This window comes from Panthera uncia, chromosome F1 (genome assembly GCF_023721935.1).
Source record: "Panthera uncia isolate 11264 chromosome F1, Puncia_PCG_1.0, whole genome shotgun sequence".
Taxonomy (NCBI): domain Eukaryota; kingdom Metazoa; phylum Chordata; class Mammalia; order Carnivora; family Felidae; genus Panthera; species Panthera uncia.
The window spans coordinates 13,624,190-13,641,034 of record NC_064813.1 but is presented as its reverse complement, the minus strand read 5'-3'; the positions used below and the strand labels follow the sequence as shown (position 1 = coordinate 13,641,034).

The window sequence follows — 16,845 nt, the reverse complement described above, 5'->3', positions numbered from 1 at the left end:
TCAGAACGACAGCCTAAGAAGGCTGTTTCTCAAAAGGAGGGTTACATTTTGCATACCGTGCTTTCGGGGGAGTACAGGGTGAGCCGGCACCTCTCAATACATACTTGTTGCTCTTCTGAATTTTCAGGTCATTACATTAGTAGTGGGATCCTGCATTTTGGTGCAGAAAAAGTACCGCCAAGTGCCAATTTTCTCCAAATTAAACCTCAATGACACAAGTAAAGTCGTTAAACTAAGGGAGGACGGGGCGGCAGATGCAGCAGATAACCTGGCTGGGACTACTTTCTTTTGCCAAGGTCGGGCTCTACTCTTTCCTTCCCTCACTCCCTCTAAGCTCCTGGGGCCTCCTCTTTGGGTTTTCTTTTCCCGGGCCTCCTCTTCCTCGGGTCCCTCGGTCAGACGGCTCGGCCCTTCAACATCAGAAGTGGCCACCGCGCCGGCTCGGAGAGAAGGCGAACACACAGCCCGGGACGCGCCTGCTCTCAGAGTCGGCGGAGAAGCGGGGACCCAGGTAGGCTGCCCCCGCGCGGCTCTCGGACGCAAACCCGCCACCGAGGCCCCGCCCCCGAGGCCCCGACACCGCCTCCACTCGGACTCACACCCGCGGCCACGCCCCCTGCTGCCGCGCGTAGATAAACGCTGGGCGACTGCGGCGCTGCCGCAGGCGTGCGGCGTGCAACTCGCAGCCAATGAGGTGCCAGGAACCAAAAGCAGTGACCAATGAGACGCTGGGAGGGCCCGGGTGGCCGACCAATCGCGACGCTGCGCACCCGGATGTGCTTGCCAGTTCTGAAGCCCATCTGTGGGCAAGTGTGAGGGGCTCCGCACGTGGGGTTGGGGCTGGCAGCCGGCAGGAGGGCTGAGCGTGTGTTTGGTTCAGTGTGTCGTGCCTGGGGGTGGTGTGTAAGCGTCGTCTCCTTGGGGTTTGAGCGGGGGAGAAATCAATGTGGTCATTAGTCGTGGAAAGAATTCCACCCAGGGTGCCGGGACCAGCGTGCGTGGAAGCCCATCCGATGGTACCTCACAGGGACTAGGAGAGACGAGCCTGGTCGGACAGTGGGAATGTGAACCTCTTACCTAAGAGCTCCAAGGAGTTTGGCTCCGTGGACTATTGGGAGAAGTTCTTCCAGCAGCGAGGAAAGAAAGCTTTCGAGTGGTACGGAACCTACCTGGAACTGTGCGGCGTGCTGCACAAATACATCAAACCCAGGGAAAAGGTACGCGCGGCCTGGCGGTCCTGAGTGTGTGCTCGGGAACGTGGCAGATGATAACTTTACTCCTGGTGGATAGAGACAGGCGTGAGGGCGCTAATTGGGCCCATGTTTTCAGGCTTCTCCGCGTCATTCCGGCCCAAAGTAGGCAATTTCAAAATGTTCTTGTAAAGGCTTTCGGATAACAGACATGCGGCGCCCAGCTCACCGCTGAACTAATAGGCTCATTGGGACAGTGACTTCGTTAGTTGGGCAACCTAGGTATGGCCTCCTAGAGAGACCCTGTGCTTTTCTGTCACCGTCCATCCGTGTAGAGCAGACAGTACCTGTGGCTTTACTGACACAGGAATCTGTTAGCCAAATCGTTGTTGTGGGCACACTGAATTGCAGGCACTGTGCTCAGCCCATAAGCAACAAGAGCAGCAAGGCGTAAACCTTGGCGTAAACCTTCCGGAAGTGACAAGTGGTCAATGCAACGACGGGGTGGATAGAGATGGAATTGTACTGGAGGTAGGAAAAAAGGAAGGGAGCAAACTAACCTTCGTGGAGGATGCTTTACGTGCCAGACATGCTGGGTGCTGCGTGTGTGTGTGTGTCTGTTCAGGAGTTGAATTCTCATAATAAACTCTGTCAGGTTCATTCATTGTAGGACATGGAAACTGAGGCTCTGAGATCCAGTTTCTTGCCCAAGATCATACATGTAGTATGTGGTCACATGGGAGTTTAAACTCAGGCCCATCTAGTCCCAGCGTATGCACTTCTCACCAAACTTTTCCAGAGATGGTGACATTGGGACAGAGTTTTGAAGGATCAGTGGGCTTCAAGAGACTGATCACCATGGCCCTTTACCAAGGTCAGCAGTACGAAGGCATGGACAGCATCCAGGCCGAGCTGTCAGCCAGAGTCCTGGAGCTGGCCCCTGCCGGGATGCCCACCCAGCAGCAGGTAACAGAGCTTCGGCAGCAGCATACACGGATCTCTAGACAAGTCGTATTAGCAGCCAGGAAGGCGGAGGGTGTCTTGGAAGGAGCTAGGACCAGTGTCTGTGCCCCTGTCTATTCCTGGAGGGCATGTCAACAGCTGCGAGCTAAGTGGGCAGAGCTTATGTTCTCTTGCCCCGGGCAGTGAGAGGAAGGTGAGCGGTGGCTTTTCTTGAGACCATTGAGACCCAGGGTAGCATCTGTGTGTGTGGGGCCTCGAGACTCCTCATAGATGGCATGGAGGAAATGCTGTCCACCTTGCAGCCTCCAGCTCTTTCTACTGTGGATTGTACAGACTGTGTTTCTCTTTTCCCTCTTTGTGTAGGCCTTGACCACTCCTTGACCATTTTGCTTTTTAGAATCATCGAGTGTAGAATGGAAAAGAGCCAAAACAGCTCAGGTTCTTTTTTATGACATTACCATTGCTGGCCTGGTATTTTACTGGTAAGGAAACTGAAAGTTTTTGCCAAAAGAGTGATGTGTTGTCCATTGACACTGTCTGTCTTGTTCCATCCTGCTCAGAAGGGTAGTTGACAGGTGACTTTTTTGTAGGCACTTTATAGTAAGGAATTTATCCTTCCTGATAGGAAAGCCAAGGTGCCTGGAGGCTCTTTGCAGTAGTGACAGATCTGAAAAGATGAACCTAGACCCCTGGTTCTCACCTGTGCTTCTGCTCACTAGGCTGACTTGTGTTTACAGATGAATGTGTGTTTGATTCTTCCTGGCAGACTTTGCTGAGACTTTGCTGTTGGTTCATCAGAGATGCAGATCCTGTAGGGAAGTTCATTTGTGACCTTCTCTCCAGGACCTGCATCTCTGCGATATAAGGGGTCCCTGGTGATTGGTAAATACTCTTGAAAGTCTTTACAAAGAAATGGATGTGAGGGATGCCTGGCTGGCTCAGTGGAATGTGCGGCTCGTGATACCAGGTTTGTGGTTGAAGCCCTACTTTGGGTGTAGGGATTAGTTAAAAATAAAGTCTTTAAAAAAAAGAAATAGATGTGAAGATTGGGAAGGGAAATGGAAAAGTCTATGGGGAAAATGTATTTTTCTCCTAATTTTTTCTCCTGTTTAGAAAAATGAGAAAAAAGATGAGAATAACTGGGGGGAGAAATCTGCCCACACTTGGAATGGTTGCTTTCCCTCTGGATATGTTATTTTTTTTCCCTGTTTAGATTCCTTCTTCATAGTTATAGTCCCCTCCTGCGTATTACCTCTAGCTTTTAAGGAAAGTCCTTTTAGGAATTGAGAAATTCATGTTTTTCTTAGGGAGAACCAGTTGCATTTCACTAATGGTTTGGGGGATCTTTATATGTTCACCTCATTTTCAGAAAAAGTGAATTAAACGTTTTGTGATCTATGGAACGGCCCCAGGAGGTTCTTTAATAGAATGGCAAATCTTTGACGTTTTTGCTGGCCAGAACCCTGGTATCGGGACCCTCAGTTAGAAAAGGATTATAGTTTCTCATATGCCACTGCCTCCGACAGTAGGGGCGTGTAAGATTACAGAAGTCATCAGCGTCAACTGTCTTGTGGTCTGAGAACAGTGATTACAGACCAGCAAAGGCACATACATTCTTATCTTTCTTCTTTCCAACCATCTTCTAAGTTCATAAGTGTCCAGTTACTTTCCCCTCAAATTGTAATCTGGAAAAGGCTGCATGTGTTGATGTCTAAATTTTTTTTGTTCGTTTATTTAAAAAGGCGATGAAATATATTCAATGAGATAGGTGAAGTACCCGGATTTTAAGTATTTCAGTTTGGTGAGTGTTTGCGTATGTATCTACTCCTGTAACCAGGTAGAACACTTAAGAATCATGACTCCAGAAATACCTTTGCACTAGGAGAATTTCTGGCTTTCGCTAACACATTATTTGAGCACCCGATGCAATTCTTTCTTGAATTTTTACTTAAACAAAAACAAAAAAAAACTTATTGTGGGTAGTATAATCATAGCTGTACTACTAATAACAGGTTTGGATCTGACCACAGTAGCAAAAATGTTCATGTTCCTGTCTAGATTGTCACTGTCTTCACCCAGAGTCCTGAGTATATCTTATTGAAACACCCTGTACTTTTGGCCCGTCTTGGTGTTGATGTGTGTCCCTAGAGTGTAAGTTCTTATGTTTAATCCTCAGACATTAATCTATGTTTAACGTCTCCTTTTGGTGATTCTTTCTTGTTTCTTGCCTACTTCTATCCCCCCTGTGTTTTCTGTGGTTTCTCTGTACTTAGGACTAGGATATGGGCCTTTGTTTTCCTGTGATTTCTGGAACTTGGATTTATTGCCCTCACTTGGTTGATGTGTCTGAGAGGGCAGTTGTGGCCTTTGAGTTGAAAGCTGGGCAGAGGGCATTGCATCTACACTGTCTTGTGATCATGAGCAAGATGTTGGCTGTTGTCCCTCTCAATTCCTAGGGGGGAATCTAATAATGCTCATGGTGGGGACTCTTGGTATGATGTCAGCTGAGTGCCTTGGGACTTTAAGGGTCCCCAAAGAACCATGTACTGGTTCCTCTTCTGGATCTAGTAAAGGAAGGATTGTGAGGCCAAGGTTGAGTTTTCAGATGTAGATGTCAGATTGGCTCCTGCGTTTTGGGGATGAGACGGAGAAGCTAGGCCTTTAAATCTTGTATCCTCTGGGCAGAGCCAGTGATCCGACTCCCCCTGCCCTCTTTACTCTCCCCGAGGCTGGTACAAAACTGTTCATGAGAAGATAGTAAAATGATGCTTTCTTCCTTTATTGCAGAGACCCCACTGGCATTGTTGGTGGTAGGCCTGGGCGGGGGCAGCCTCCCCCTGTTTGTCCACGATCATTTCCCAAAGTCCTGTATTGATGCTGTGGAGATTCTGATGGAGTGAAGGCTCCGTTTTGCTCTAATGATTCGTATCCCAGACGGAGGACAAAAGGCATGTTAATGTTCTGCAGTCGCTCCTCTGGTCCTTCTGCCACTTTACATGTAGGCTCCCGTGACTGGTGCTTTCCGGAGTGTGTGTCCCTCAGGGAGAAGTCAGTCAGGCTGGTCCAGGCTTAAGGGAACCTGGGGAGCTTAGGCCACCCACCCTTCCTGGTCTGCCCGTTCCATACCTGATACTCTGGCTCTCGCTGGATTAGAGTAGCTCCCAGGAGGGTGTGGCAAATCAGGATGCCGGGGGTGAGTCCTTTGGTGCTGGGTGGACAGATGGTGCGTTCACGGTCATTGCAAACTGAACTGAACTATATCAGAGTTTCACAGGTTACCTGTCTGAGTCTGGGGCCAGTGTGGGGGCCCAGGCCCAACCTAGCCAATACATGGGAAACACTTAAAACCGTGCTAGGCTCCTGGCAGGCACTTCGTGCGTGATGTGTTGCCATTGTGATTGCCTGTCGGTCAGTGTTGAACAGCCTGGCGATCATGTCTAACAGCCACCTTCCAGATTGTTGGAGGGCTCAGTGCTACAAATGTGGGCAATGGTCGTCCTTGGACTTTGATGAGCCAACATGTCTAAGAAACCAAAATGAGATCTGTGTTGTGGATACTAACAGGCTTGTGGGAGTCCTAAGTCAAGATTTATTTTATTTATTTAATTTTATTTTTTTTTATATTTTTATTTATTTTAGAGAGAGGGAAAGAGAGACATAGGGGCAGAGAGAGAGGGAGACACAGAATCCAAAGCAGGCTTCAGGCTCTGAGCTGTTAGCACAGAGCCCAACGCGGGGCTTGAACTCATGAACCACGAGATCATGACCTGAGCCGCAGTCAGACGCTTAACCGACTGAGCCACCCAGGTGCCGATTACGTAATGATTTATTACTTATTGAATAATCATTATCATAGTCTCAAAGTTTGCTAAAAATCAGTAGCATTGCAGGCTTATTCCTTGTAAAAACCATTTTCTTCATAGCAAGGAGTACATCCGATTCATCATCAGTACTTTCTCACCCATTTAGCAAAATCTTTCTTTCTTGAATGTTTTTAGAATTACCTGGGGGTTGAAGAAAAACACCAGAAGCTTCCCATCTCCCCTCACACCTGTTCCACCCCACTCTAGGGTTTTGACTCAATTGGTCAGGAATGGAGCCCAGGTTCTCAAAGTATTTAGGACGTTCCCAGGGTGAATCTAATGTTCTGTTGGGATTGAAAATTGCTATATAGATAGACTCTCAACCAAGTAGCAATCATGCTAGGATGGGTCCCGTTAATTTATTTGGAAGCCTTTGGTAAGTGCTTTCAAATGTGGAAGTAGATGAGATGAATGCCCTCTCAGGTGGGGTGCTCACAGTAAAACCCTGACTGACAACGACTCCCCTGACAGTGACATCAGTGCCCTTACAGGCGAACCACAGCCTCCACGTCATCCTAACTGAGCCGCTGCGGCCCCCACAGGTCACAGGGGAGATGCGGTGTAGACGTGTAAGTGGTGTCAGGCAGAGACTTGTTTGCTTCTCTTTCCCAGTGCGGCCCCACTACAGCGTCATCATGTTTGACGTAGACAGTAAGGACCCGACACTGGGGATGAGTTGTCCGCCGCCGGCTTTTGTGGACCAGCCTTTCCTGCAGAAGGTCAAAAGCATCTTGACTCCTGAAGGTAGGAAGACAAAGGTTGGGGAGGGAGGAGGGGTGGGTCCTTTAAATTTGTTGTTCTTTTCAAATGAAAAATGCTCATGTCAGAAGTGTGTGGCTTGATGAATTTTCCTAAATTGAATACACCCACTCTTGGGCACCAAACACGGAACATTTCCAGAAGTCCAGAAAGTCATCTTTCGTCCTTCCAGTAACTCATCCTCCTCTCAGGGATAACAACTATCCTAACTTAAGCCAGCATGGCTTAGTTTTGCCCATTTTTGGTTTTTGTATAAATGGAATCTTACAGAATATATTCTTTGATTTCTTTCATTAACATGATGTTTGTGAGAATCACCCATAGTGTCGTGTTTAAGTTGTACCTTATATTGCTGTGCAGTGTCATTGTGTGGCCATACCACATTCATTATTCATTTCTCCATTCTGCTGCTGGTATTTCGATTGTTTCCTTTTGGGGGCTTTTATAAGTAGTCCCTGCCCTGGTGTGAAGCCCAGATTCCTCTACCTCTGCCCCCAGGAGGAACCTGCACGTTTGGGAAGGTTTATGTTTGCCAGGAGCATGAGGCACGTGCCTCCCCGCCCCTCAGAGCCTGCACTGGCGACCTGGCCTCTCCAGACACTGGGCCTGGTCCAGGTCCACGTCCCTTCTGCCTTGGCTGTGGGTGGCTGGGGCGCAGTGTGCTCCCAGGTTGCTTGCGGAAGGCAGTTTGGGCCCTCCAGGCCTGGGGAGTTTAGGGTGGTCTCAGACCACCTGCCAAGCCTGCAGCCCCGAGAGAGCCCACCAGCCACCACAAATCTTTCTCAGGGAGCTGCTCTCAACAGGCAGCAGTCAGTCTCCCATTGGACTGGCCGCCAATGGGGGGTGCTTGGGGCTTACCAATAATCAGGTCTCCAGGGGTCTCTTGTTGAACACTGCCCCAGGTGGTGGCCCTGAAGTCTAGACGTCCTCTAGCTTTCCCTTTAGGCGAGTGTGCACACTGGAGTAGGCTGCATCTGGGATTTATCCACATACCTGTGGCCGGGACAGCCTGCTCCCCTGTCGCCTCTCCACACAGTTGCCCTCCTCCTGGCTTCTGGCTGCCCATGCACAGCCACCTGCTGAGCCTCGTGAGCGCAGGGATCCCAGCCCAAAAAGGCCTTCTGAGACAGCAGCTGGAAATGGAGGGCAGACAGCCCAATTTGGGGTTAGCTGCCTGACGGCATTCCTGGCTTCTCCACCACCCAGTGGTGCTACGTGTGTCCCACTATTCACAATAGCTAAGAGGTAAAGCAGCCCAAATATCCACCGATGTGCAAATGCATAAAGAAAATGTGCTATTTACATACAGTAGAATACTAATCATCCTTTAAAGTGAATGAAATCTTGACATATGCTACAACATGGATAATGTTTGAGGATGTTGTGCTAAGTGAAATAAGCCAGTCACAAAAAGACAGGTACTATAGGATTCCACTTGAGTGGGGTATATGAAGTAGTCAAATTCTTAGAAACAGAAAGTAGAACTGTCATTGCCAAGGTTTTGAGAGAGAGGGAAATGGGGAGTTGTTCAGTGGCCATAGAGTTTTAGTTTTACATAAAGTTTTAGAGATCTGTTGTAATGTGGCTATTGCTAACACTACTGAACTGTACACTTTAAAATAGTTAAGAGGGGGGCCCTGGGTGGCTCAGTCAGCCAGTTAAGTGTCCAACTCTTGATTTCAGCTCAGGTCATGATTTCAGGGTTCATGGGATAGAACTCCATGTTGGGCTCTACACTGACTGCCCGGAGCCTGCTTAAGATTCACTCTTTCCCTCTCTCTCTGCCCATCCCCCCGCCCCAAATATAAATAAACATAAAAAAGTGGTTAAGAGGGACAGCACCTGGCTGGCTCATTCAGTAGAGCATGTGACTCTTGATCTCAGGGTTATGAGCTTGAGCCCCATGTTGGGCGTAGAGCTTACTTAAAAAAACTTTTTTTAAAAATCAGGAAATTAAATACACACATGCATACACACACATACTAAACTTTCCTGCCTAAGAGCCTTTGTTCTTGCTGCTTTTTGCATGACTGATTCCTTCTCATATTTCTGGTTTCAGCCTAAATGTTACCCCCCCCCCCACCCCGGAAAAATCCCCCCCGACAGCCCTATCTTTTGAAATAGCCACTTGTTTGTTCTTTTCAAAACATTTATCACAACATATAATTTATTTCTGCCTTTCTTTCCTGCTATACTATAAAGTCTGAAGACAGCAGCTGTGCTTATATTTAAGGCACACAATTTAATTTAGTAAGAGATATACAATAAACGTTCAGTATACTTTTTGTGAGTGAACAAATGAGTCTGTATAAGCTGGGAATAATAACATGGGATTGCCGTGAGAATCAGATGCAGTAACATATTGGCAGAGGGCCTGGCACATACCTCTAGTTTCTAGGGACAGACATTTTTATTGTCCCAGATGACCTTTCAAGTCTGATCTAACTCCAGGCTTCTCAGGGATGGTACAGGACCCTGGGCAAGGCAAGTATGTGCATGTTAGTAAGCAGAACCCCTGTATTCTAGTCAGTAAGAGCAACCTTACCAAAAAGTAGGATTTTTCATGCCTGGGACAAACAGGTACAGAAGTAGTTGTTTGTTTTTTGCTCAGAACTCATGATATCCTTAGGGCCATCCATGCCTTATAGGAGAGGGTGGAATACTTAAAACAGGAGTTCTGAATCTGGGGACCCTTGAGGACCCACGAATAGAATTCAGAGGGTCTGTGGACTTCGATGGGGAAAAAATTATATCTTTATTTCCACTAACCTCTAACAAATTTAGCATTTCCTTCAACTATAGACGGAGACCCCTCTCCACAAAAGTAAACCCTGTCAGTAGTACTAGCTGTACCTGTGATTTTATTACCAATTGGAATCACTAAGATTTTTGTATCACATTACAATCATAGATATCTTGAAATATACTCATATGTGGAATTAAGGTACAAAACAGATGAACAAGAGAAGGCAAGCAAAAATGATATAAAAACAGAGAAGGAGACAAACCACAAAAGACTCTTAAATACAGAGAACAAACTGAAGGTTGTTGTCAGGGTGTTGGGTGGGGGGTTGCGCACTTGTTGGGAGAGCACTGGGTGTTATATGTAAGTGATGAATCACTAAATTCATTCCTGAAATCATTACTACGCTATATGTTAACTAACTTGGATTTAAATTAAAAAATAATAAATTATTTAAAAAACAAAAATAGATATCTTTAAATATTGTTTATGCTCGTTACTAATTCAAAATCATGGTAGATGTTGAGTATGACACTAGATTTTGTGGTTTAAGGAGTTAATAAAGCACATACCTTAGTGTATCAGAAATTTTACTTTTAAAATATTTTATAGCATTATAAATTTCCTTGCTTTGCAATTCTGTGTAGTTTATTATTTAAAAAAATTTTTTTTTAATGTTTATTTATTTTTGGGAGAGAGAGCACAAGCAGGGGAGGGGCAGAGAGAGAGGGAGACACAGAATCCGAAGCAGGCTCCAGGCTCTGAGCTGTCAGCACAGAGCCTGATGCGGGGATCTAACTCACGAACTGTGAGGTCATGACCTGAGCTGAAGTCGGATGCTCAACCAACTGAGCCACCCAGGTGCCGCTGTGTATTTTATTTTGATGCATTTAGAAATGTTACTGTGATAAGAGGTCCCTAGACTTGACCAGATTGGCAACGGTTCTTGGTGCACAATGCCTGTCACTTAACAGGAGCATTGTGAATGTTTCTTCGTGGTTAAGAGAATTTCTCCTATGCTTTTGTTACTGCTTTGAATCTATAATTATGCAAAGAATAAACCAGAAAGGCTTGCTTGGTCCTTAGCGAAAACCTGATTACATTCTTTTAGAAAAACGTTGTTAGAGATTTATTATTTCACTTTAACTTTTCATTCTCTGAAGAAAGTTTGAAATACATCTATTAAAGGTGTTTGGATGATATAATTCCATTCCTTCTACAGAACTGTTCATGTATACTTGTGACCATAGCATCTAAAAAAATTTTTTTTTTTTTTACATTTTATTTATTTTTGATAGAGACAGAGCACAAGTCAGGGAGGGGCAGAGAGAGAGGGAGACACAGAATCCGAAGCAGGCTCCAGGCTCGAGCTGTCAGCACAGAGCCTGACGCAGGGCTCGAACTCACAAACCGCAAGATCATGACCTGAGCCGAAGTCGGACGTTTAACCGACTGAGCCACCCAGGCGCCCCAATGACCATAGCATCTAAAGTGGGGAACTGTGATTTGTGATATTACTTTAACTCAGTGAAGTGTGACTGTGATTCTAAGACCCAGCTTTTCAAGGATCGTGTCTTAAGCTTAGAAATGAGTGTGAGCAGTGATGCAGAATTTTCTTTGCTTAAAAGAAAAAGATTAAAAATGAAAATAATATTCACAACTCTAATAAAGGAAAATAGGAATGATAAATGCATATATATCATACATATAGAGGTTTAGATATACCCTACGTACAGATAGAAATATGAAGTAAAAGGAGATTCTTCTTGTCTAAGAAATCTGTGATCTATGGCAGAAGGGGAGCTGGTTCAAGGATCTCTGATTAAACGTGCCTTCATTGCCAGAAGAAACCAGAATCCTCTTCTCACGCTCGCTCTCCCCCAGTCAGAAGCCATGAAAAGTGATGACTTCTGACTACTGAGGTGTGTCTGGGAGGACCTAAGAAACTCTCCCGTTTAGAAAACCCTCTCTACTTTCTTGCATAGTTGCTAGCAAATGAGCTTATCCCTTTACAGTACTTTAAGCGCAGCTTAGATAAAGTTCCCTTTCAGGTATGATGCAGTAAATTGAGACAGACCATTGCTCCCTCTAACAATTAATAGAAAACCAGATAAATACCAAAAACATCTCTATGAAGCAGTCAGAAGACTGTTTAAGCAGGAAGACAGAAAGGGCCAAGATTCCAGAGAAGGAACTGCGAAAAGGTGGTCTGCGTTTGCCCTGGAGACGCTTACAGATTTCGGGTGCAGGGAAAGCTCCTGAGCAAGCATCTGGGCTTTGCCTGGGCCGAGGACTGTTGTGGGGACAAAACAAACAAGCAAACCAGTGACACTTTGGGGTTTCCCAGGACCAGAAAGACAAAACTGCAATCTTAGAGAGCCAGGATCTCAGGGAGAAGGAAACAGTAATGAATTGAGGGACTCAGATATTTTTCTCCTCAAAATTTTGCTGAATTCTAAAGCTGTTTTGGGGTGGGAGGCTGAGATGATCAAACCACTGTTTTTCAGAGGCTTTTTGCTTAGCATCTTTATCAGCAGAGATGAGAGTGAATCTTCGTTAGAAGATTTTGGAGGATAATATCACATACATACACAATATTTCTTACATTCAGTATTTTATATTCCATTTTTAATACTCAATTATTTTATACTCAATAATCAGTACTGAATATCAAAAACTATTAGGTTGGGTGCCTGGGTGGCTCAGTTGATTGAGCATCTGACTCTTGATTTTGGCTCCAGTCATGATCTCATGGTCATGGGATTGAGCCCTGCATGGGGATATGTGCTGGGCGAAGAGCCTGCTTGAGATTCCCTTCCTCCCTCCCTCCCTCCCTCCCTCCTCCCAAATGCATGTGCTCTCTCTCAAAAAAAAAAAAAGAAAAAGAAACAAACACAACTATTAGGTATGCCAAGATAAGAGTCTTATGACCAAAAACCAAGAGAAAAATAGACAATAGAATCCAGCCCATAACTAATCCAGAATTAGATTAACAGACAAGGACTCTGATTAAAATGTTCATAAAAATAGATGAAACACGGACAATTTCACTGGAGACTTAGAATCTACTTTTTAATGGAAATTCTGGAACCAAAAATACAGGAACTGAAGTGAAGGGGGCCTGGGAAATGAGGAAGCAGGAAATCTGTCTGTGCCCGTGGCTGCTGCCATTGCTTTGGGGCATATGCCTCAGCTGCAGCTCTGGAGCCCTGTTGTCAGTGCCAGAGCCCTAAGAACTAGTGCAGACTCAGAGGATTTATACACACATTTTAAAAAACCAAACTTCTATTTTTTTTTTTAATTAAAAAAAATTTTTAATGTTTATTTTTGAGAGGGAGAGAATGCGAGTTGGGGAGACGCAGAGGGAGAGGGGGACAGAGAATCTGAAACTGGCTCTGTGCTGACCACAGAGATGGAGAGCTCAAATTCAAGAACCATGAGATCAAGACCTGAGCCGAAGTCAGATGCTTAACTGACTCAGCCACCCAGACACCCCAAAAGACCAAACTTTTAAAATAGAAGTTTATACACTTGTCTTCAAGAATATACTGTTGAGGCACCTGGCTGGCTCTGTTGGAAGAGCTCTCGGGGTCCTGAGTTCAAGCCCCACTTCGGGTGTAGAGATTACTTAAATAAATAAAACTTAAAAAAAAGAGTATACTGTGTTGCAGTAAATAGGTTCCAGAACATAAAGATGCATTCTTTTTTCAAGAATAATATCTCAAGAATTCTCCAAATAATTCTAAGCACAAGTATGTTTTCAGATATACTATCATGACATTTTAGAAAGTAATTGGAAAACTTATTGCTCTATCTATGAAGGATGGGGACAGGGGTTCTGTGACTGCCAAAGAATTTCCTTAAAACATTCCATAAGGATGGTTATCATTGAGTTTGATCCCAGACAGATATCCTATAGTTAATCCCATATGCCATGTTCCAGTCCTGGGACTGCTTAACATTAAAGTATACATTCCAAGCAGATGTGATGAATTCAGAGTCACAGAAAAGATACTGTGAATTTTTCTGTTAATTCTTTTTTTTTTTCTTTTCAAGTGGGGAGAGTTGGATGCTCAATAAACTCAAACAACAAGCATAAGTAGAGCCAGAAGGAAAACTGCTTTATTATTTTTTTTAATGTTTGTTTATTTGAGAGAGAGACAGAGACAGAGCATGAGTGGGGGAGGGGCACAGAGAGGGGGAGACACAGTCTGAATCAGGTCCAGGCTCTGAGCTGTCAGCACAGAGCTGGATGCGGGGCTCGAACTCACAAACCTTGAGATTATGACCTGAGCCAAAGTCAGACGCCCAACTGACTGAGCCACCCAGGCACCCCAAAACTGATTTATTATTAATGATGAAAAATAGACATGCAGTCTACCACAACATAGGGGAAAATTGGATAGGATATGGCAAGCTATGGATGATTCAGAAAGTTGTTTTCTAGTTAACGCTAATTAAAATTAAAGTATTTTGTTTGTTTACACTTTATAAGTAAGATACAAAGATAAAGTGTCTCCAAGAAATGCATTTTGAAATGCCAATGAAGTTCAAGTGTAACTTGACTTGAATAATGAGCTGAAATGACTGTGGAATCCCAAAATCAATATTTATTTAAATATTTAAAGGCAATGATATTGACTAAGGTTTAAAGTAATCACGTTGCCTCTGTTTCATTTCTTGATTTTATTTTTATGAGTCACAAACTTACATTGCTCATATTCTTTTTTCCCCTCCTGTTACCTTGAAATGCCAAAAGAAAATCAGTGCCAATAGGCCAGACTCTTGCTAGTCAAGCTATAATAACAATGAAACAGTTCAGAGAAAAGCAAATCTGTAAAAATGGAAAAACTCTATATTGTTTATAAGGTGACAAGAATGTATAAATATTGTTTTACTAAGAGCTTGTGATATTCTTAGAAGATAATAAGGAGGCAGAGATTACTCCTTGTTTGCTGCCTGGGAAATGAAACTGGTATTGAAAGTTAGTGACCGTGAAGTCATGCAGCAGGTTAAGTGCTTGTAGGATCCCCATGCCCTGGGAATGCTAAAACTTTATCACTTCTCTTATTTTCTTCTTTCTTGCGTCTTTTTGCTCCTTCAAAAGCAAACTTTAAAAAGCATAACCCACTCAATAAATTCATTGTGTGCTTGTACTGTGCAAGATATGATGGAGGATAAAAAGGAATCTAAGTCCACATCCTTGATTTAAAGGAGCAGTCAAAATGACCATTCTTGCCTGGATCTTCTCAGCTGCTGAGCCATCCTTTTGTTCATTGTGTTAAGTTCCAAAACTTCTCCATTTTCTTTACACTCCCAACTGTAACACTGCTTCCTTGACGCTTCACATGGACTCTTGAGTTTTACTGAACATTTCTAGGTGATGAGTTTCCCTAACTTCTTCTCTTTCCCATTTCAAAATTTCTCTGTATCTTTATCAGTCACTTCCTTTCTTCTTGCCTCCAAGAAAGGATTCTCTCTCCATCCTGCCCAGAACATACCTCTGGTACTCTTCTAACCCTGATCCTCCCACCTCTGCAAGGGACATCACCCATCCTTATTTCTGTTTTGATTTTGCATTATAGTCTCACTCTCTTTGTGGCTCCTTACTCCCCATTCCTATGTATAACTTGATCATTTCTGATAGTACCTTGATTGTGCTGCTGCTCGAACTGCAATTTAGTGTGCCATTTCCCTTTACAATTAAATTTCTTGGAAGTGGAATCTATAATCTGCAATTCCACTAAAAACTCTTACAAGATGCATTCCACATCCACAATGTTACTGAAATACTTCTTGAAAATCAATAATGTTCTGTGAGTCAGCAAATCTAATGGCTTTTTCTAGCCTTCATTCCCACTTTCCTCCACCCCCCACCAATTTCTCTGAAGTCTTTTTATTTTTTTTATTTTAGAGAGAGAGATAGAGAACGTGCGTGAGCTGGGGAGAGGGGCCGGGGGAGAGAGACAATCTTGAGCAGGCTCTGCACTGAGCCCCAGCACAGGGCTCAATCCCACCACCCTGGGATCATGACCTGAGCCAAAATCAAGAGTTGCATGCTCAACTGACTGAGCCACCCAAGCACCCCTGAAGTTTTTATTATTTTTTTAACGGGGTTTTTAAGGTTTTTTTTTATTATTATTAATCTCTACACCAAATGTGGGGCTCAAACTCACCACCCTGAGATCTAGAGTCCATGCTCTTCCAACAGCCATCCAGGCACCCGTGAAGTTTGATGCTAATAACCCTTCCTCTTTCTTTGACACTGCCCTGTCTTGTCACGTCTGCTGCTCCAACCGCTTCTCATGGACTGCTCTCCCTATCTGTAACGTCTACCTTCTCCTAAGTGCCCTTTCCCTTAAATACATTCTTCCTTGGATTCTTCTTCATAGAGATAATAGTTGAAGCCCAGGAGTCCCATGCTCTGGGAATTATAAACAATTTAAGCAGTGCAATTTATAATAAAGACACTGGGGCACTCCAACCAACAGATTCATTTTCAGATACAAGGTCTTGGCCCTAGTTCAAAGATGAGTGAGTAAATGTATGATGATACCTTTGAGTCAAAATAAAAAGATTAAAGTGTATCTGCTTTTTAAAATCCTTACCACTTTAACTGACTTTTTAAAATGTTTGTTTATTTTTGAGAGAGCAAGTGAGTGGTGGAGCAGCAGAGAGAGAGGATCCCAAGCAGGCTCTGCACTGTGGGCCTCAAACCCACAAATCATGAGATCATGACCTGAACCGAAGTTGGATACTTAACCGACTGAGCCATCCAGGTGCCTCCTGACTTTTTAAATTAACCAATGAACATCTGGTCTCAATTTCAGTGGGAAAGAGAATCTCTCCTGTAGTATACAAATGGTACAAAATACCACACAATGAGAAAAGGTTTCCTTTCTGTGTTAGTCCGTTGAGGTTGTTAAAATACCACAGACCAGATGGCTTAAACAACAGAAATTTTCTAGAGGCTAAACGTCCAAAACCACGGTGCCATCAGGATTGGTTTCTGGTGAGACCTCTCTTCCTGACCTTTTCATCTGGCTTGCAAGCCACTTTCTCAATGTGGCCTCACGTGGCCTCATCTCCATGCCCACACACACATGGACACCAGCCCTATCAGATTAGGGCGTCACCCTTACGACCAACGTCATTTAAACCTTATTATCTACCTAAGGCCCGGTTTCTGCATACAGTCACATTGTGGGTTAGGGCTTCAGCGTATGAATTGGGAGGGGTTCGGGAGGACACAATTCATGCCAAATTCCATGCCAGATTCTCAGCCCTTCTGGGTTCTTTTGTATGTGATGCTCAAATGGAAGCAGAG

General features: G+C 44.4%; 1 protein-coding gene across 1 annotated transcript in view; it reads left to right on the top strand.

The window, feature by feature from the left end:
• Window positions 1-782: 782 nt before the first annotated feature.
• The window catches only part of VAMP4 (vesicle associated membrane protein 4), a 46,755-nt gene continuing 30,692 nt past the window's right edge, over window positions 783-16,845 (top strand). The window contains exons 1-2 of the mRNA XM_049633947.1: window positions 783-1,217; window positions 6,629-6,760. The gene's annotated coding sequence lies outside the window, so the exon portion shown is untranslated. The remainder of the gene's footprint in view (window positions 1,218-6,628; window positions 6,761-16,845) is intronic.